This window comes from Acomys russatus, chromosome 17 (genome assembly GCF_903995435.1).
Source record: "Acomys russatus chromosome 17, mAcoRus1.1, whole genome shotgun sequence".
Classification (NCBI taxonomy): Eukaryota; Metazoa; Chordata; class Mammalia; order Rodentia; family Muridae; genus Acomys; species Acomys russatus.
In genome coordinates, this window is record NC_067153.1 from 57,661,799 (window position 1) to 57,679,098 (window position 17,300).

The window sequence follows — 17,300 nt, forward strand, 5'->3', positions numbered from 1 at the left end:
CTGTAAGGAATATTACTGGCACCATTGAAGATTTGAGTACTGGCTGCTTTAGCTATTAACACTGTGTCAGTGCTGAAACTGTCGCCATAACAGTGTAGCAGACAATGTTAAAGTTCTTGAGAGATGAATCTTGGCCAGTAATATCCACATCGTAAACAACAGTATAGACACACATGAAGTAGGGAAGACGGAAATAGGAGGCCATCCACCAAGGTGACATTTCACAGGTGTTCACTCTCTCCACTTGGAAACTTCTAGACCACGTTAACACAATATATCCTTAGACAAACACAGAGCCCCTTAATTTGAAAGACTTAAACACCAAGAGAAATCCCTGTTTGCTACACTGTCATCAAGCTGAGACATTCCTCTAAATGGTATAAAATATCCCACTGTTTCTGGTTCAAACGCCCCAAGCCAGTCCTCTTCTTTAACATCTGTGGGAACTTTCAAAGCAGAAGCAAATCTTGCTTAAAATGTTAAACCAAAGTAATTAGGAAACTAAGTAGTGAATGTTCAAAGCATTCTAATAGCTTTCTGATTAATGGAAGCACTTTGAAATGCCTTGAATTTATAATGTTCTTGTGGCCTGTTATATAGGGATTGAAGTTTTTAAAACAATGTTTTAGTCATAATCTCTGTAAGAATGGGGCTGGGGGGGAATTTGTATAAAAATCATTGAGTAGAAAATCTTGAAGAATTATCCACTGCTGAAATTCACTTTGTAATTTCTCCCAAGAGCTCTCATGTACAAGAAAGGGGTGAGGTTGTGCCAAGAATTTTTTTTTACTGTAAAGCATTATGATGCCAGTGTAGCTTACACTTCCAGACAACATCTGGTACACTCAATAAAGAATGGAAGCAGAAAAGTCGGCTAAAGATGCAACATGGAAAACCTGGACTTTTGATACTTAAATCATAGGTTTTTTTTTTTAATGATGATGAACTCAGTTAGCAGACAGGAACATACAATTTCTGATCCTTATTCATTAAATGCTTCAAGTAGTGGAAAGAATGAAAAACCTATTTTTCTCCCTACAATGGAATTCTCTTGAATTGCCAAATTTCCACTTTATTGTGTAACTTTGAAATATATCTAAAAGCTAGTTTTCCTCGATTACTATACCTGATCTTGGAATGGTTTCTAAAAATATGTCATATTTCTATTATCTGCTTAAATCTGAAGTGACATAATCATTCTTTAAATGTGATTTATAAAGAATTAAGCTAATTTTAAGATATTAGAAAGGATCGGGTTATTTAATCATATTTACACCTGGAATTATTTCCATTTTTACCATGTCTACTGGCTGTAGCCATCACCTTTTCAAAACCTAAGATTGTTGAGCATGAACTTAGTCTTTGAGGAAAGTAGACAGTAACATGAGGGTTAGTCTCCCTGAAAACATTGCTTGAGGCCCACGTTACCCAAGAAGAAAGTCACTAATTTATTTCTAGAGACCATGCAACTGCTGTTTAAAGAAAAATAATCAGTCTGGCAAAAAGATCTCTGAGCCATCACATCAGCAGGTTCCCTTTGTGAGTACATACCCCAGACAAGTGTCCCACTGCTTCAAACACATAGAGAGCCCATTCCAATTAGATGTCTTCTTCCTTCTACAGTCACCATTAGTGTTTGCCACAAAGCATTTCCCCTCACACTCTTGCACCTATTTGTTTAACAGAATGTCCTCTGGGCTTGTTTGAATTTACATGTGATCATGTGATTGTGTGACACTGCTTGATGAATGAAATGTGCATAGGCGGCACTCGATTTCCTTAAAGAGAAAAAGAAAAACACCTGTACACCTCCTCACATCATGATTAGCCCAGATGTTTGACTCCACGTCACACGTTGACTTCTGAGTTGTATCACTTCAAGCCAGAGTGTCAGAGTTTTATTGGATAAAGCATTTTGTGTACAGTAGTCTCACTTTCCCCACTGTAGGTAGGCCAGCCCGCCACATTAGTCTCAACTCACCATCAGGTGGAACGTCCCTATTGTGTTACTAGAAATTTCAGCTCACGGGCTGCAGACCCTGTTGCCCCTTTCTTGGTGCAGATTTTGTCTAAGGCTGTTTTTACATCAGTTGAGACGACAAGTGTCGTTTCTACCATCATCTGTTTAAGTATAGAATTACTACTGATTTCAATGGGTTAAACCTAATGCACATCCTTGGAATGAAAACCAATTTGGACATGATGTAAGGTCTTCTGGATTGTGGAATGCCTTTGGTGGCGTTCCTTCCCTTCATATTTTATTGAACAGTCTAAGAAGCCTTTGGTAGAACTCCACAGTGAATGCACCTGGCCCTGGGCTTTTCTTTCCCGGTAAACAGCCTATGTACTGCTTTAATCTGTTGGTTTTATTTTGATAAGTCGTATGTGCCTAGGAATTTATTCATTTCTTCTGGATTTTCAAGTTTTTAAAAATACATTTTCGACATATTTCCCAATGAGTCTCTGTATTTCAATGGTCTCTATAGAAACATCAACATTTTTTCATCTCTAATTTTTTTTTAAAATTTGGATCTTCTCTTTCATTTGGTTAATTTGGCTAATTATTTGTTTCGTTTTGTTAATTTTTTATGACTAACTTATCATTTGGCATATTTTATCTCTTGTTCTTTTTATCTTCCATTTAATTAATCTCTTTTCTTACTTTTGAATTTTTATGTTAATAGCTTTTAAGGAGCACACGCATTATTAGGTTTCATTGTGAAGATTTCAAACAAAATGCCTTTTTTTGCTTCTTCTTCTCTCCCACCCCCCCCCCCCCGACTGCTTCCCTTGTACCCCGCTGCTTACCATGTGGCTTCCTTTCTGTTTTCATGTCTCTTGTGTCTATACCTTCCTTCCTTCCTCAACGCCTCTTTTCCCTCTTCTCATAGTCTTCTTCCCATACCCACACTCAACCTCACTTATATACATGTAAATAATACAAGCTAGAATCTGCATATGAAAGAAACACGAAGTTTTGGCCTTACCTTGTTTAGATATAATATGAAACAGAAGCATCATTTCCCTGGCAGTTTTATGGCCTATTTGTCTTTGCATCTGAGTACAGTCCCACTGTGTGTATGTACCACACTTTCATTGCCCAATCCATCTGCTGGTGGATATCTGGGCTGAGTCAGCCCTTGCTATTGTCAACAATGCATCAGTGAGCAAGGGTGTGTAACCCTCTCTGCTGTGGACTACAGATTCCTTTGAGTGTATGCCCATGGGTGCTAGAATTGCATCTATGGAACGTCTACTTCTATTTTTTGAGCAAACTCTGTACTGATTTCCATTGTGACTGCACCGGTTTATGCATTCCTCTTTCCCACTCCTCAACAGCATTTCTTGTTGTCCTCCTTCTGCAGGATAGGCGTTCTAACTGAGGTGAGATGTAATCTCACAGTAAGCTTTTTTTTTTTTCTAATATGAAACATTTCATGAATTTGCACGTCATCCTTGTTTAGGGGCCATGCTAATCTTCTTCGTATTTTTCTAATTCTAAAATATGTGCAACTTCAGTGGGCACTCTCACAATAGTTTCAGTATGCATTTCTCTGGTGGCTAAAGGTCTCAAAACACTTTGTACCTACTCGTTGGTCATTTGTGTTTCTTTTATTGAGAACTGTGCATTTATTTCATTAGCTCATTTGTTGACTGACAGATTTGGGGGGGTGGTTAACTTTGGCAATTCTTGATATATTTCAGATATTTTTAAAGATGGATGTATTTATTTATTTGTTTGTTTATGTTTATAGTGCTCTGCCTGCATGTAACACCTGCCGGCCAGAAGAGGGCACCAGATCACGTTATAGATGGTTGTGAGCCACCATGTGGTTTCTGGAAATTGAACTCAGGACATTTGGAAGAGTAGCCAGTGCTCTTAACCTCTGAGTAATCTCTCTAGCCCTATATTTCAGATATTAACTCTGTCTGAAGTATAGATGCCAAAACTTTTCCCCCATTCTGTAGACAACCTGTTCTCTCAGCTTGATAGTTTTCTTTGTTGTATAAGTGTATTTTTTTTTTCAGTAGTCTTAATTATTGGGACTGTTTTCTGTGCTACCAGAGTTGTGTTCAAAAGTTCTTGCAAAAATGTGAATATATATGCATGCATCTTGAAGTGCATTCCCTGTTTTCCTCTAGAGCAGTGATTTTCAGCCTTCCTAAAGCTGTGGCCCTTTAATACAGTTCCTCATGTTGTGGTGACCCCACCCCTAGCCGTAAAATTACTTTCATTACTACTTCATAACTGAAAATTTGCAACTGTTATGAATCATTATGTAAATATTTGTGTTTTCCAATGCTGTTAGGTGACACCTGTGAAAGGGTCATTTGATACCTAAAGGGAGTGCACCCCAAAAGTTGAGAACTGCTTCTCCAGAAGTTCTAGTGTTTGGGGTTTAAAATTAAGGTCCTTGGTCCAGTTTTAATTGGTTTTGGGCAAAGTGAAAGCTATGGGTCTGTTTTATTCTTTTTCTTCAGCTAGAGATCTAATTTTGCCAGCACCTTTTATTGATGAGGCTATCTTTTCTCTGGTATAGGTTATTTTGATACCTTCCTCAAAATTTAGGTAGCCATAGTTCTGCGGACTTGTTTCTGGATCCCCTGTTCTGTTTCACTTCTCTATATGTCTGTGTTTGTGCCCTTACCATGTGTTTTTTGTTACTATGTCAATGTGGTATAATTTGACATCAGGTGTTGTGACATCTTCAGGTAAAATCCACAAGGGTTCCAACCTCAAAAAAGGTGACAAAAATGCTAACCTTTCAGGGTTGACATGCAAAACAGGAAATATGTGAGCCCTTAGCACTGTGCCTAGTGCCAACTAAGACCAAAAGTAGACTAACCTCCTGACTAGTTAAAAAAACAGTATGCCATTTTCATATCATAATTTAAGGATGGAACCAAGGAGATAAGAACAAACAGGAGGATGTGTAATTTACAGGAAGCAAATATTGCCAGCTGCAGAGCTAGCAATAACAAGTGTTAAGTGGTAACTGCTGCTCCATTTACAGACAGATGAAAGGACATTCTACTGATTACTACAAAAACAGATCTCTGACTTCACAGAAACCTCTGGAACCTCTTATTAAAGAACAATTGGTCCTATAAAGAATCTGGGATATTTGTTCAATTCCCAATTCCTAGAAAAACAATTTTCCACGTTTTTAGACACAAAGATACAGCCGAGATCAAGTAATTCGTGGTGAAAACTGACAAATGCAGCCTCTGGGCTACTGTGCCTGACAGAAGGCAATGAGTTGATGCAAACACACTCGATGCTCAGCATGTCCATCTGTTGTCCCACCACAGTGGCTTGTTGATACTGGCCTTCATTCTGAGTCCATACCCATGGCATACCTGTCTTCATAGCATCCGTGAATGACTTTAGGATTTCCCACACGGAGCTGTGAATTTATGAGAGACTTTTTCTCTTTCTTGAGAAAACATAAACAAATGTGTCCTATGGTTCGCGACTCAAATGACTTAATTAAACCTTTTCTTATAAATCTAATTTCTACCACCTACATCATGCTGCTAATACACTGACCTCTAAATTTCCCTTGAAAAACTTTCAGAGTGCATAGTGGTATTACAAGCCAGGATTCTTTTCATTGCTACTTAATAAAACCCAAACTCAAGCCAGCTTAGGTAGACTCCATTAGCTTAAGCAAATAAAACAGTCTAGGTTTCTAGCTTTAGTCATGTCTTCATAATGGCTTTCACTGTTCCTCCCATGGAGAGCTAGCTCTTGCAGGCACCAGTGCAAAGGCTATATGCTTGGTCCTTTTGTGGGAAAGTCACATACTAATTTTAGTTTTAGTAGCTTCCCACCCTTTCTCCACAAAGAATCATACTAACTATAGCATTTTCATTCTGGAAATCTCTCTTTCACACAATTTTAAAAACAAATCTGTTGCCTTCCACTCTCTTTTTTTAAAGTCGCTTAGCAACTTCCCAGGCAGAAAGAAGCATTCCAAATAGTTCTGGCAGACAGTGGCCATGGACAACCTTTCTCAGCATGGGTCAGAGCGCCCTGGCTGTCTCATCCACCAGGCCTGGGGTATGTCTCTTTCTGCATCTGAGGGATGGAGTCATCATCACTGCTCAAATCACTCTGGGATTGCTCATAAGAAGGACACCAGAGAGGTAAGAACACTAATATCTTCTACAGATTCTCAGGTAAATGAAAAGATTCTTGAGTCTTCATCTTCAATAGTACAAAAGTGAAGTGTAGAGCAGAATATACACAGGTCTAGCATGTAGAAGACAAATGAATTTAGCACCATGGACAGCAAAGCCTCTTGAGAAGACTCTCCAATGAGCACACATGGAGAAGCTAGGGATCAACAGCCTCTGCCTTCCCCTTTGTTCCTCATATCTCATAAATACTACCTTGTCAACCCTCTTTAGCTCTACTTGAAAACTAATAGTGACTAATCTCCAACTACATTGCTGATTTTCGGTCTGAATACAGACAGAATTCCACTCAATGCAGCCAATGATACAACTATATTATGGCCAAATAGGATTACTTCCATCTCTTGTAGCACTTGATTACTTGTCTGTGATTTACGGTATCACACTTTCCTTGGTGGACACTGAGGGAGAAAGGCTATTGGAGCAAACAGGGAGTGTGCTGCTCGCTTCTTGCTCATGTTTCCTTGGTGGGCACTGAGGGAGAAAGGCTATTGGAGCAAACAAACAGGGAGTGTGCTGCTCGCTTCTTGCTCATGTTTCCTTGGTGGGCACTGAGGGAGAAAGGCTATTGGAGCAAACAAACAGGGAGTGTGCTGCTCGCTTCTTGCTCATGTTTCCTTGCCAAGAAGGGCCTTCTTGCCATTGCTTCATTGTCAGATCCCCACAGTGCCTTCACACATTGTGACTGGGAAGGCAGGAGTTAGGCTCAATGGAATTCCCAGACTGATTTGTGGGGCCTAAGCCTGTGCTTGCAACATAAAAAATAAAAAATAAATAAAAAAGATGCTTGATGCTTGACCAATGTCTAAAGAATTGCCTACTTGAGTCACCACCCCAAATAGATGAGTAGTTGAGGAGACAGCCATTATTTGATTCATTCTTTGTGCCCCCCAAGTGCATAGTCCATAGTCTAGAACAAAGGAAGACTTGTTGAATCGATTACACAATGATGAAATCTCTCCAAATGCCTCAGTGTGCCTCATTCATTCCTCAAAGATTAAAGTGATGAGTGAAGACTTAGCAGTAATTATCATATAGTTTCCAGAAATTCAACATTAATATTAAGAGAGGAAAAAGGTGATCGTGATATGCCTTCATGGTCAATCAAAAATGGCGACAGGGACCAGTCAATCAAGTGCAAGCACAGGAACTGGGTTGGATCCTGGGATTACTATGAAATAACTGAATGTATGCCTATGCACCTGTCATCCCCAATGCTGGGCACAAAGACATAAGGAGCCCTAATGCTCATGGTCAAGCCAGCCCAGTTCCATCTATAAGCTCAAGGTTCAGTGAGAGACCCTGTCTCTAAGCTTAAGCCAGGGATCAACATTGACTTCTATCCTCCATACATGCATGTGCCCTATGTGAACATGTACTCAGGCACATGTACATGTATGCATATGCATAATTGCCCAAGTGCACACAAATCAAAGGTAGCTCAATGGCATTAACCATGGAGACTAATCAGTGAGTAGGGGTGCAGTTTTCTTAAGCCTGTTTACTTTTCAATCTCAGAATAATAAGCAATGAACAGGAGGATTTAATAGAATACCTTTGACGTCATAGCACATTACTGTCAGGTAAGATGTACTTTGTAACACAGAGAGCTGGGCGACACCGTCAGCCTTTTAATGAATCCCAAAACCACAGCAGAAAGTTTGGTAAATTCCAAATTAGTGGGCTTGTTTATGAAAGTTAATAATGCAACTGTTCACCTACGAGCTTCATGCCATTTTCCAGAATTGTCTTCACTGCTATAATGAGGCAACGGTTACAATTTTGCTTTGTTGGCAGTTTAGTAAAACAAAGATCATTTAATTGGCAATTAATGAGTCATTCTCCACACATTTGTATTCTGAATAAGCATGGTAAAATAAGGAAGAGGCTTCAGCATTTCACTGAACCCTGATAGAACTGTGCACGTGGGCATGACCGGAATGTGTATTGGAAAACTCTCTAGTGTAAAAAACCTAACCGTCTGTTAAAATACAATGACCCTTTGGAGACTAACTAGGAAAAAAAGTCGCACTTGACTTCGCTAGCATCATATAACTGACTAAAAATAATGCCTTGATTCACTAGTATCTGAATAAAGCACATGCTGGTCATATTTAAATTAACATACACATGGATTTGAAAACGAGTAGGGAGTTGTAAACATTTTGCTGTCTTTAAAAAATCAAAATCATTAAACATTTCTGCAGTCCTTCTAAAGTAATGTCAGCTGTGTGAAATGAGGCTCCGGACATCTCACTTGCTTCTTGAATGAAGCAGAAAGCCTGGTGGGGGGAGGAGACATTTTGACCTGGGATCGGCTGACTCAAAGTGGCCTGTGTATGACTAAGCCTCAAGAAGTCCCTAAAAGCCCTGAAAATGTGTTTAAAGCAGAATCCTTAACTTTGGCACTGCTGACATTTTGAACCAAATAGCTCTTTGTTGTGTGTGAGTGTACCCTTAGAACGCTCAGCATCACCCCTTAGAACGCTCAGCATCACCCCTTAGAACGCTCAGCATCACCCCCGGCCTTTCCATGCTGCTAGTACAGCTCCAATCATGACTGAAAATGTCCCTAAGCATTACAACATCTACAGAGCAGTACTGTATTACAGCGAGGTCATTAGCGTTTATCAGAATGCTAAAGGCATCAGCATCAGCCTGGGTCACACAGACATGTGTGTTCATCTGTTCCTTGAAATTTTCCCAGGATTCACCCCCCTCCAAGGAAGAAAGGTAGGAAGGAAGGAAGGAAGGAAGGAAGGAAGGAAGGAAGGAAGGAAGGGGAAAGGAAAGGAAAGAAAAAGAAAAAGAAAAAAGAAAATTCCAACCCACTGTTGGTACTAGCACACCAGGCAAAGTAGTGGCTTTTCTCCATCCATGTTTCTCCCTGAGAACTGTGATATATTAACAGACATTCCTTAAGAAGTTGTGTTGCAAAGGCTATGACCTGGATGTAAAGTGAATAAATAAATACATTAATAACTAAAAAAAAGAAAGAAACTTTGTTGCAAAATCTCCCAACTGCCAAAAAGTTTAGTAATCTTAGCTAAAGACAGAAAGCCTTAGTAACCTCTTGGGTTGGTTGAAATCCACTTTTCCCATCTTGATTTGATTCTCCAGTCCCCAGCCCAGGGCCTGACTCATCCTAACCTACGTGCATCTGATTAAGTGAAGTTTGGATCCCACACTGTCTGTGAGAGTTCATTTTCAATAGACTCACGGGGAAGAGGACTGTGCTGGAATTGGTTCCAATGTCCTGATTTTCCCGGACAACTTATTCTAAACCTATTGTCTCTGGGATCTACTCCAGAGATGACTAAAGCCAGTGAGTCCCTGTGGCACCGTGAACTTGGGCTTCTTTGCAATGCGCTCTCTCTCTCTCTCTCTCTCTCTCTCTCTCTCTCTCTCTCTCTCTCTCTCTCTCTCTCTTTCTCTCTCCCTCTCTCTTTCTCACTGGTAACCTAGAACATATGATACCTGCATAGCCTCTTCAGCTACTTCTGTGAAATGCTGGTGAGACACATCAGGGATTCCAAAAGCTCTCGGCATCTGCCCAAGCGCTCCTGTTTATTGTCATTGGTGTAAAGGAAACGCTGCAACATTAGAGAAACCAATTCTACCTGTGGGGAGAACTTTAAGAGGCAGTTCAGGCAGGAAGAAACACATAAGAAATTATCCAAAACAATCAGTGATTATTATGATGGATGTAACATAATCATGACCAGAATGGGTTAAATGTAGGCATGAGGTTATTGTGTGGTTTAAATGCTGATTTCTATAATAACATCCCTGCTCCAGCCATGTCTGGTTGCAAGCTTTGTTCTGAGGTTTTACTGCCTAGGATAAATGTTGTATAAACTCTGCTCCCCAATTGTCCTCCTAATATGTCAATAAAGCAGTTTACAGCCAGTTGCTGAGCAGGGGAGAGAACAGGGCTGGACTTCCTGCCAGCCAGGGGAGAAAAAGTGAAGAGAGGATGTAGAAGACTGAACCAGGGAATTGAGCCATAGGTAGACGTCCAAGGAAGACCAGGAGGAAGGAGCTGGAGCCGAGGAAAGTTACAAAGTGCAAGTATTGCTGGCACATTTTCTGGGCGTAAGACACGATAGCAGAGAGGGTTAAAAACACACTGAAACTGCTCAGATTATGTTGTGAAGCCTTGTAGTATAGATGAGTCTGGATTATTTGTGTGATAGCCAAACTAAGAAAGAAACTAAGAGAAACAAACACTGTTTTGTAAAAATAATAATGATAATAATAATAACTTCAACAATTAAACAAAACCAAGCTCAGCTATGTGTTGCTTTCAAGAGACATCTTGTAGCAAGCAGGTGAGAAAGGTGGAAAGTATGCAGCACCACCCCAAGATATTAAGTGGATGCCAAGAAAAGTATTTCACATATAAAAACATTTTCTGGGCAATGACCAAAAAAGTTCAGTTTAAAAAAAAAAAAAATTACCACAGATGCAAATTTATATAGACCTAACATGATGGGGTTTTAATTGCCAGCTTGACACAACCTAGCACCAAGAAGAGAGGCTTAGTGAAGGACTGGCCAGTGAACATGTCTGTTAAAAAAAAAAAAAAAAAGTTACCTTGATTGCCTTAACTGGTTTGGGAAGACGCAGTCTGGAAGAGGGCAGCATGATTCTCTAGTTTTCATCCTGGACTGTGTAAGAATAAAAAAAAAAAGGGGGGGGGTTGAGCACTTGTTGTGAAAGTTTTGGCTTCTTTAAACATGTTTTTGTTTTAATCCAAAGCATGAGATATGGGGGCTCCTCCAGTTTGTCCACAGCTGGTAACTGCCTCATGAGAGGGCATTGATCTTTTTCAGCTGGGAACTGCCTCATGCAAATAAGGTAGATTTAAAATAATCAAAGCCTACAAACATTAAAATGCATGCATTCGCTTCTCCTTGCTCTTGACTCTGAGTGTGACTCGACTTTTTCTTTTAAGTTCCTGCTGCCTTGGACTCTATGATAGACTCTGTGCCTGCTATGCTGTACTCTAACCTGAAATTGAGAGCCGAAATAAATCATCTTTCCCTTAAGTTGTTTATTTGTTACCTATGTGCTAATGACATCAAAACAAATCTACCTCCAACATAGGATCGTCTCCTGAAGTCTAACTTTATGCATTGTTACCCCTCCATAGCTCCCTTGAAGAGATCAATGGCATTATAAACTCAAGATGCTTAAAACTTAACTGATGATATCCTCTGTAAAACCTAACTTACCCCAATGATGATTCTGTCCCTCCAAGAGCCCAATAAAAACCCTTGATCCTTAACCCTTCTATCTTATAAGTCAGCTAACATGTTTGGCTGTCACTAAAATCTTTCCAGAATTCAACCACTTTTTTTACTTATTTATTTTTAATTTATTCTTAATTTGCTCACTTTACATCCCAATTGTAGCCACCTCCCTCATCACTTCTGGATCCCAACCTCCCTCCCTCATAACCTCTCCCTCCCTCCCCTAACATCTGACCACAGCCTATCAAATCTCATCTGGACAGCCTTTATCCACATGTGGGGGCCAGAGTTCATGTCAGAAGTAGTCCCTACTCCCCATGTTATGGGACCCACAAGGAGACTGTGCTGCCTGCCTATCTACTACATCTGAGCAGATGGTCTTGGTCCCCACCATGCATAGTACTTGATTGATGCATCAGTCTCTGCAGAAGACCCCTCCTCAGCCTGGATTTGTTGGCTCCATTGGTCTCCTGTAGAGCTCCTGAGCCCTCCAGGTCCCTCTATTCCTACCATAAGACTCCCTGCACTCCGCCTCAGAGTTTGGCTGTATGTTTCACGTCTGCTTGGATCTCCAGCTGGGTGGAGTCTTCCAAAAGACCTCTATGCCTCCAAGTGACCATATTTTCCTTTGAAGGTTGTTCTATGATCCTCTTGATAGACCTCCCAACACCCGTCTCCATTTAGTCATTTAGTTAGAAATGAATTGACCACCTAAAAATTTTAAAAGCTCACACCATTTGCCTGATCCTTCTCTCGCTCACTCACAGTAAAAGGTAAAGACCTTACACTCATTTATACTGTATCCATTAACCTCTGACCTCCCTTGGCACACTCCATACCGTTCATACCTTACAGTCACACAGCTCTCTTCGCTGTCCTTTGAACCAAACATATTATAAAATTCTTACTTACCAACATTTGCATGGATGGACTCCATTTTCTCTCTTGGTTTCATTTCTGCTGCTGTGATAAAAATATCCTGACCACAAGCTAAGGAAAGGAGAAAAGAGTTTGTTCTGCTTACAATTCCAAGTTACAGTCCATTATTTCGGGGAAGCCAAGGTGGGAACTCAACGAGTCACACCACATCCACCACCAAGGGCAGAGAGAAATAAACATGTCCTTGCTCGATTGGCATTCTTTATGTAGTCCGGAGGATAGCCCATAAAATGGTGCTGTCAGCATTCAAAGTTGGCTTTCTCACATCAGCTGACAATTAAGACAATCCCTCACAGACATTTTCACAGGCCAATCTAATCCAGATAATTGCTCGTCCAGACTCTCTTCCTAAGTTACTCCAGATTGGCTCGAGTTGACAGTTAAAACTAATGAGCAAAGGTACTCTCAATTACTACGTCTTCTGTCTGACCTAGCCTTCGCTCAGAAGTCTACATGACACTAAAATAGAGTTTAATGAAGTTAAATTGTTTAGGCAGAATGGGAAAAATAACACAAACAAAGCCCTAAAGACAGAACAAAGAGTATGAGAAGAATAAGCATTTAATTCGGTTTGGAGTAAAGAGCTATGGTAGACAGTGAGGATGGAACGAGAATTAAGTAGAAGCAGTTTCACTAAAACCTCTGTGTAGGTTCTACTCCAAGACAGTGACAGAGCTGGAGGGGTGGTTCCTGATTGAAGATCTTGCTGTGAAAACAAGTCGACCAGAGTTCAGATTCTCAAAACCATGGAAAATCTAGGTAGATGTAACAGCCTGCCTTTAAGTCCAGCCCTAGAAGGCATAGGCAGGGGATCCACAGAGCCAGCTGCTACCCAGTGGCCTCTGGGTGTGACTGAGAGACCCCGCCTCAAAATAATAAAAGGGAAGAGTGATCCAAGAATATTCTCAACAGCAACACTAGGCTTGTACACACACCAGGCATACACATCAAAGTGCCCTGCACCCATTCTGGTTTTCTCTACACATCTCCCCTTGCATGGAAGGTCTGGTCTCCACCAGTGGCTTTTCTTTCATTCAATCACTTTTACCATCACCAAAGTGGACTGCTTTTCTCCCTTTTCCTGCAGTGCTATCATTTCTCCCTAACTAAAACATCCCATCGTCATCATAGTATCCTCTGGTAATTCCCAACTTAAGAAAGAAAGAGAAAAAAGAAAAAAGAAAGGAAAGAAAGTAGGAAAGGAAGGAAGGGTTTTATGACTTTACCGCTCAAACCCATGCAGCTTTCACTTTCTCTCTCTCCACTCCTTTACAGACAAACTGCTTCACACTTTTTACATATCACACCCCATCCCTTTCCATCCACTAGTCAGCCACAGAGTTCTGACTTTTGCTTCCTGCCTATTCCCTAAGGTTGTTTAAGTCAACGTTGTCACCATCTCTCTGTTCTTAGATTTACATGATGTTCCTGCCTTCATCTCCCACACCAGCATTGTTGCTCAGGAGGTTAAGTTCTTTTTCCTTGACATAATTTCTGATTACTTCACTAGCCACTCCCAATGGCATGCTTTCACGGTCTGTTTTAGAAAACGTTGGGTGTTACTTGAAGTGCCTTGAGGAGCTCTTCTTTGTTGTGATTTGTGAGTGAAGAAGAGTCCACCTACTAAGAATACTCTTGGCTGAACTTTGACCCTGAATTAGTGTTGCCACGTTGCACTTCTTTCCACACCTGCTTTTGTCCCATCCTCATGCCAGTGTTGGAAAAGCACCATTGGCTCTTTCCGTTCATCACATCCTCACTCTCTAAGCCACAGTGTGGTACCACAGTGACTTCATCTTTGATTACCAGATCCTTGCACCTCTGACTTGCCATGTTAGTTTTATGACATACTAATTTGTCTTTATTTAAAATTTCAAAGAAATTCCCACATGGGTCCCAGATGTTGGCCATTTAATGCGAGAAGGTGTTTCCTCATTACACAAATGTGGTATGTGTCCAAAATATTGGCATTGTTTAGTTTATGAATTACTTAAAATAACTATATCACAAAAACAATGGTTCATGTGTGAGTCATAAATTAAACAATGCCAATATTTTATGCGTACCACATTTGTATAATAAGGAAACACCTTCTTGGATTAAATGGTCAACATCTGGAACCCATGTGAGGGCTTTAAAAATTAGTGTTGCGTTTTCTTAAATTTTTTCCTGTGCATTAAAAAAAAATCCAAAATGAAAGTAATTTTACAAAACTGCACTCCCCAAATATCCGTACAAGTAGCACATTGCTTGGCTGATATAAAATCTTACCTCAAAACAATGTAAGTTAGGTTGCATTAGAAGAGTGCTGAGGGAAATTGTCCACTTATTATTGATTCTGTGCCCCTTTCACCATGGTATAAATTGGAATAAATTGTACTGGTCCTGCAAATGGTATGTCGTGTTTAAATGTCTGAGACCTGTGAATTTGACCTCATTTGGGAAGAAAGCCTTTGAAGTTGCAATTACATTTAAGGATTTTGTGACATATTACCCTCCGTTTGGTCTGAATCCAATGTCAGGTGTCCTTACAAGGGAAAGAACGAGAAAAATCTGACACATGGAAGAGGACATCTAGGAGACACCATCTTAAGAGAGGCAGATGGACTCATATAATTTAAATCATGAGTCACCAGGCATTGGTGGTTGGCAGGGCCTTCTTGCAGTAATACCTTTCACACACACACACATGGGCACACATACCCACAACACACATGTACCTTATGAAATAATTATATCACTATATCTTATTCAAATATGTCATGCTTGGTTTTTAAGCTTCAATTAATGCCACGGAGTGGGTGGTTCAGTTTTGGGTTTGAATAATACTCAATGTTTCCTAGTTCTCTGTTAACCTTGGAATTTTCTGATCTCAAAGACTTCCCAGCACACCCATAATTTTTTTTTATCATTTAAGCAACATTGAGGAAAGAACCACAAGATTGTGAGAATGCTAAACGATGTGGGTACACTGGCCTTATATAATCATTCAGGTGACGACACAGCTTTCTGAATTTGAATCCTATTCACTTTGAAGACAGCAATACAAACTCAAAATACTGATTCATTAATACGGACAGTTAAGTGATGTAGCCGTCTGACTGCAAAACACAAGTAGAGAGAGGTTGACTATCATGCCACATTTTTACTTTTGCTGCTGGCTCCATTGAAGGCCAATCATGTACATCTACTTGGACTATAAATGGATAGGCTACATTCTGATAGGCTTCACTGTGGCTTTGTAGAAGACACTGTCGCTTCCATGTGTTTGATGTGTCTTAAGACTGAACACTCCTGAGAGTACAATACCAAACTTGCTCAACTTTCATTCATCTGCTGAGATTTTTTAAAAATTAGAAACACAATATATTTTCTCTCCTGAAGATCATGGTCCTGTGGTCATTCTTCCCATACCCTGACATTTTCTGGCCCATTCTCTGGTTCACCCCAAGAACTTAAAGAGCTACAATAGAACAAGGCATCCATCATAGTTTTGAGCAATTTTTAATGACGTGGGAAGATGGTGTATGAACAAATAGAATTTTTTTTTAAAAGACGGTGAAACTGGATAGACACTACAGTTCAAATCTGTTTAGGCATATGTGTTTACATACTTATACATTAAAAAGTAACTGAACTTTTTCCTCAAAAGTACCATCTACTGGAATTTCATGGCTTTTACTTTGTTAGCTGTATTCAAGTGCATTTATTTATAACCAAAAATTAAAAAATAACACAATGTCACTGAAGTAATAGCTAGATACTAAGAACCATCTTTGTGGATCAATTACTGTGTCATTGTGGTAAACACTTGTTTGAGGAGTGGTTTGAAAAAGGATATAAATTAATCCTGAAGCAGTTTCCTTATATATTCAACAATTCATCAACCCGATTTCTCCCTCTTATATCCTTTCATCCTATTGGGGCTTTTTTTAAAAAATGAGACAGGACACATTGTGGAAAAAAGGAAGCCAGTGAATTCTTCCTGGTATCCTGACTCTTGGGAGTCAAGAAGTGTCTAGGAGGGATGCTGGACACCTTGTGTTAGGATGAGTAGAGCACTTAAGAGAGCTCTCATTGCAAAAAGAGGTGATGTTTTTCAGGATGCTAGTTTTTTCCCTTGAAATTACTAGAGTCTTGTGGGAGTCATATATAATGGTTCAACCATTGTGTGGCAAGGCAGCTAATTTAGAAGCTCTTTGAAGACAGAGACCTTTACTTCCTCATATTAGTCTACACTGAGAGTAGGACGATGCCTACCACATAATACCCTGTAAATGCTGAATGAAAGAAAGAAAAAAGACTGAAGGAGATTTCAAGTGGCTGGAGATGCAGTCCAGCAAACTTCAGAACATGAGGAATAAGCTCCATTGTGTTAAAGGTATAAGATCTTCACAGATCTCATGGATCGAATGGATGACTAGGTCTTGTTGAACACTAGGAAGGATGGAGTTTAGAAATGGAGACATCAGAAAGCTGTTTTAGGGGAGAGAATATCTGTAATTTTATATTTTAAGTAAGAAATACGTGTGTTGATTTGGTGGAGACAAGTAGGAGTGTGGACACTGGAAGAGAGAGGTGTGGATGTTGGAGAGGTTGGGGAGTTGTGGCAAGTATGGATGCTGGAGGGGGGTGTGGGTGCTAGAGGAGGTGGGTTTGGGTGCTAGGTGAGTTGGGAAGTTATGGTGTGCTCGTGTGGACAGGTTTTAAATCCTGAGAATCACTCGGCTAAATAATTGGTTTTCTTGTTTATTATTTAAAAGGCAGGGCTATCTTTTAAATGCTAGTGATAATCATCTTCATTGTCTCAGAGCCTGCAATCATCTCTAACTTGTTTATATACTTCTAATCCCTAAATATTAAAAAAAAAATACATCCATTTCATTTACTTACAAACCAATTTTA

At 40.0% G+C, this 17,300-nt stretch overlaps 1 non-coding gene across 1 annotated transcript; it reads right to left on the minus strand.

Moving 5' to 3' along the window:
• Positions 1 to 3,419: 3,419 nt before the first annotated feature.
• On the minus strand, positions 3,420 to 3,526 carry LOC127201933 (U6 spliceosomal RNA). Its single transcript, XR_007832268.1, has one exon. It is a non-coding gene; the product is annotated as a U6 spliceosomal RNA (small nuclear RNA).
• Between the last annotated feature and the right edge of the window lie 13,774 nt (positions 3,527 to 17,300).